We start from the raw sequence: 5,367 nt of genomic DNA on the forward strand, positions 1-5,367 counted from the left end.
CACATTCACTACCAAAAGTAGTAGTGCTTGGTTCACAGATACAAAGCCACTTGCCACCCAGATCATGTTTTAATTTATCTTATTTAAAAACAACCTCCATTTCTGTAGAAATAGGGCCCCACTCTTGTGATAGACGTTGAAACACTTGCTTTCTTCCTAATGGAAACTTTTGTGTTTAATCCAGCCTGGGAGTCTCACTGTGTGACTACAATGATGCATCTCTCAAAAGTCATAAGTTGGGCTCTTTGCTGATGCCTTTATGGCTGTTATCCTTGAGACCTGAACTGAAAAATGTGACGATTATTTGAAGCCCACTCAGTCATCTCCGTACCTAAGGACCACTCAGGGAAACAAACTGCCCCATACCCACAGAATATGGAGACTTATGTTACTTCAAGCTTGGTAGCCACTGCTGCTGTAGAAACATAGGAGGACAAGATGTCTATTTTTAAGCACAATCTCATTTGGGAGAATAATTTAGTCATTTACACAAAAATGTTTGCAGTTTATTTTAGAAGTAATTCATTTTGTTATGAGTGGTATAATGTTTCTGAGCCCAAATTAGTTATTTTTGAAGTCTGAGCTGTGCTCCTTTGAAAGTTCTTTCAGTGCCAGCTTCCAGGACTATGGACTATTTACTGGTTGGATTTGATACTTTTCTGTAAAATCTAATTTCCAAAATGAGCATCAGAAGATGAAGTAGAAGAATTAGAATGGCATATTTATTCATTCTAAGAGACATTAGAGAGCACCTAGGACATCTGAGGCATGGCACCAAGTGTCAGGGGGTGTATTTGCAGTTCTAGAGGAGTCTCAGGCATACACATATAGTAGAAAGTATTTCTACTATAATTAAAAGACATTATTAATTTCACTAGCAGAAGTATTGGAAGTTGATGGATCTGGTGGTTAGTTTTTGCTCACTTGACACAAACTCAAGTTACCAGGGAAGAGGGAATGTCAGCTGAGAAAATGCCTCTATCAGTTCCCCTGTGGACATGGCTATGGGACATATTTTGGGTTAGTGATTGATGTGTGGGGGTCCAGCCCACTGCGGGTAACACCATCCCTTTGTAGGTGGTTGCTGATGGTATAAAAGAGGCAAGCTGAGAAATAAGAACAAGACAGTGAGCAACACTACTTCATGGCCTCTGCTTCCAGGAATTGAACCTTAAACCTTGAACTCTTGCCCTGTCTTCTCACGATGGCCTGTAAGCTGTAAGGTAAAAACCTTGAGAAATGCAGCCTCTTCTTTATCCAGTTGCTCTGTTCATGGTGTTTATGACAGAAACAGAGAAGCAAACAAGCAAAGAATAGATACAGATAAATGCCATTCAGTCATGAGGATCTGTGTTCAAAATAGGTGCTAGTCACAAGAGAAACCCAGAAGTTTGTGGATCAGCCAGCCTATGAAATATGGTGACAAACAAAGATCCTTGCTCCAAACAGGGAAATATGAGCACCAACATAACATGTGAGCTTGTCCTGCGACCTCCACATGTGCATGCTTACACTCACACATGAACACAAAATTTTAAAAATGACTTTTTTTAATTAGAAAAGAAAGTAACACTTTGATGGAAAGAAAAACAAACAAAAAAACAGGATATTTTCAAATGGTGGCATGAAAAGAACATTCTAGAATGAAGGGCCTGCATGTGTAAGGAAAAGAAAGTGTGATTTCTCTGTGGGCAGCATGGGAAAGAAGAGACAGCATGAAGGTATGGGCCTGTGTTGAGCTCTGCTCCACTCTTGAGTACACAAAGACCCTTAGGGAAGACACCCAACTTCTCTTGAAGACCGGCATTGCCTCCTTGAAGTATTATTTTCTCATTAAACAAATGATGTAACAGTTAATGTTCTAGAGAAGTATATTTTTGTGGGCTGGGGCAGAGTGGTGTTGAGGCAGTAGAAGAGCAGGAACTGAGAATCAGAGGACAAGGCTAGGCCAAACCCTGTGAAAGTGACGCTGAGACCTTCCTGATTTATCATGAAGGTAGCTAGAAGCTGTTGGTATTTTTATTGCTGCTGCTGTTGTTGTTGTTGGTTTTTTTTTTTTTCATAGGTTTCGACTACGATCTGACATGTTTTCTACAGAATTTCACCTGAACAAAAGAGGGAAATGGATCAAAAGCTTAGCATGGCTATTGTGATAAGCCAAAACTGAAAGACATATTAGAAGGTTGATGGCTGTGGACAGCAAGAAATGGCTCATAAGAAATAACAAAGAAATGGGCTGCTTGGCAGGAGTCTGACATTGACCAAGGACAAGGAATTGGGCTTCAGGCAGGAATCTGACATTAGCCTAGAACAAAGAAGTAATTTCAGGCAGGAATCTAAATCTTAGGCTAGAACAAAGAAGTAGGCTTCAGGCATGAAAATGACTTTGAGCTAGGACAGGAAAGTAGACTCAGACATTTAAGTCATCCTGATAACCCTTTAGAAACAGTAACTACAGGAATGATCACGGGACTTAGTTTATTGCCTTGCTTGTTCTTTGACTATTTGTGATTCTTGTCTTGCTTGTTCCTTAACTATTTGCATCTATTGTATTGCTAGTTCCTCAACCTAGAACTGACCTTAATACATGCATGCAATTAAAATGGTATTAAAGCATATTGGGAAAAATAAATAAATAGCAAACAAACAACAACAAACGTAAATAGACAAAAGAAGTGTAAATAAATAAAATAACCAATAAAAGAAGAAAAGAAAAACTTCACAAAATGGCATTCACTTATAATTTTCCATGTGTATGTATTCGCTCTGATCTTAATCGGAAAGAAAGACCATGGTATAAAAAAAAGAAAAAAAAAAAAAAAAAAACAAGTCCCATGGAAAATGCAATTAGCAGTGTCCATGGTCCACAAGAATGTGAGAGTGAAAACCCCCAAATTATCTCTCAGTGAAACACTGCTTCCTAAATTATACCCAACTTCGTGTTCCTCTGCAGCCAGATGCATCTGCCTATCCACCCAGCTGCTTGGTATCAGAGAAGTCTGAGTCTCAAAAGAAGAGCCTAGCTATTTTCTGCAGCTAAGTCATTCCTCAGCACATGTGGGTGAAGAGTAATTTATGTGTGCCACTTCCTAAACCTTTTGGTGTTTGTTAACAGATCTTTGAATTCTTACCACTTAACGTGAGTCATCTACTATCATCTAGTAGACTCCATCCCTATTTTACAGACCCAGGAACCATACCCAGAAACAAATAAATCCTGATCTATCTAATCAGTGAGCACATAGAGCCTTCAGACTTTCAGGAACTTAGCTTGAATATTCTTCTGTCTCTCTTTGTAAAGCATCTTTAAGTAGCAAAGAAGAACATATGTCTCCTGTCCACCTTCCTTTACAGAGAAAACGTACATTGATTTGCACTTTCTTTAATGTTCAACTTCCTGTGACAGTTCAAATAAATATAGGCAAACCATCCTAGAGTATGTTATGTAAATCCAAAGAAACAGCACATTTATGAAAGAGCACAAAGCAAAGCCAGATAAGATGATGTTCAGCTTGGCTAATTTTGACTGCATATTTATGAGGACTTACTTATAAAACATTGAGCCATGGGTACTTACTGAACATAATCCAGGGATAATTCTGCTGAAGACAAAATATGAATTCCCCACAGTTTAGAAGCATGATTATCAGCAGAGTTATTATTTGTAAAAAAAAAAAAAAATACCCCCTTAAATCTATAATTCTCTGCTCGTTTCCAGAGACTTGGGCTTTATCCTTTTGTGTAGGAACAAAATTCCCCTGCTTCAGCTTCCTGAGTGCTGGGATTACTAGTGTTGGGTGTCTTCTAAATTATTGGTGCTTATCTTTACTGGTTATTAAAATAACATTCTGGGGCTGGAGAGATGGCTCAGTGGTTAAGAGCACTGACTGCTCTTTCAGAGGTCCTGAGTTCAATTCCCAGCAACCACATGGTGGCTCACAACCATCTGTAATGGGATCTGATGCCCTCTTCTGGCCCGCAGGCATGCATGTAGGCAGAATGCTGTATAAATAATAAATAAATAAATCTTAAAATAACATTCTGCGTACTAGGTGCTGGGTGTATTTCCCTAGAATTTTTTTTTCTGGTTTTAGAGTTAGAGATGGATATTTCTTTAAAATGCTGATCTACAAAGTTAGCATTTTCCACTGGGAGCAGAGATCTTTACAGGCTTTACAATGTTTTGTTTAGGTGCTGCCTTTGTGGGGCTCTAGGCAGCAGTCATTGCTATCTTCTTTGATGCCTGCTTGTCTAGTCTTGTTTTGTCTTGCCTAGCTTACCTTCTCTTTCCTCCCCTCTGCTCTTCTCCCCTCTCCTCCCCTCCCTTCCCTCCCTTCCCCTCCCTTCCTCTCTCTCTTCTCCCCTTTTTTTCCCTTCCTCTCCCCATCTTCTTCCTTGGCAGCCCTGATAGACTGCTGCCAGTGAGTTTTCCTAACTTCTGGTTTCTGATCTCTCAACCTTTATATCACCAAGAAATGCCCAGTGATTTGTTTCCTGCTAGAATTTGACTGCTTGGCGGTTTCTTTTCTTTTGAATTTCTATGGACTTTCTTTTTTTTTTTTTTTTTTTTTTTTTTTTGGTGGTTTCTTCTGTAGAAGACAGACCTACTTATATCTGAAAATTCCTTTAGAAATGTGAGTTCACAGTTTGCATTAACATACTGGAAAACCTTCCTGGTGGTCAGCCTCCCCTATCTGGGGTAGATCATGGACCCACTGAAACAGCACAGTTTGACCTTCATGGTAAGGGTAGAATTTTTAATGATATATTTATATCTATTATCGGAGATCTAGTCAAAGATTGTTTTTGTGAAGAAAGAATCATAGAGGTTTAAACCCTGAAATGTCCTTAGATATTGTAGTGGTTTGAAGATGCTTGGCCCAGGGAGTAGCACTATTAGGGTGCATGGCCTTGTTGGAGTAGGTGTGGCCTTGTTGGAGGAAGTATTTCACTGTAGAGGTGGGCTTTGAGGCACCTCTTCTAGCTCTGGAGGACAGTCTCTCCTGGCTGCCGTGGGATCAAAATACAGAACTCTCAGCTCCTTCTCCATCACCGTGTCTGCCTGGATGTTGGCATGCTTCCTGCTATGATGATAATGAACCAAACCTCTGAAACTGTAAGCCAGCCCCAATTAAGTATTATCCTTTACAAAAGTTGCCTTGGTCATGGCATATCTTCATAGCAAAGGAAACCCTAACTAAGACAAATATATTCTACTGATTTTGAGTCCCTGTGTAATAAAATATACATGAATGGCCCTCTCCTATTGAAACAGGAAGAGTTATTCAAAGCTACTTGAGTTACTAATTTAAAAGTAAAGCTAAGGGGCTGGAGAGATGGCTCAGTGGTTAAGAGCCGTAGCTGCTC

At 39.6% G+C, this 5,367-nt stretch overlaps 1 pseudogene; it reads right to left on the reverse strand.

Moving 5' to 3' along the window:
* Positions 1-4,135: 4,135 nt before the first annotated feature.
* On the reverse strand, positions 4,136-4,741 carry LOC117718008 (large ribosomal subunit protein eL24 pseudogene; annotated as a pseudogene).
* Positions 4,742-5,367: the final 626 nt, after the last annotated feature.

This window comes from Arvicanthis niloticus, chromosome 12, assembly GCF_011762505.2.
Source record: "Arvicanthis niloticus isolate mArvNil1 chromosome 12, mArvNil1.pat.X, whole genome shotgun sequence".
Classification (NCBI taxonomy): Eukaryota; Metazoa; Chordata; class Mammalia; order Rodentia; family Muridae; genus Arvicanthis; species Arvicanthis niloticus.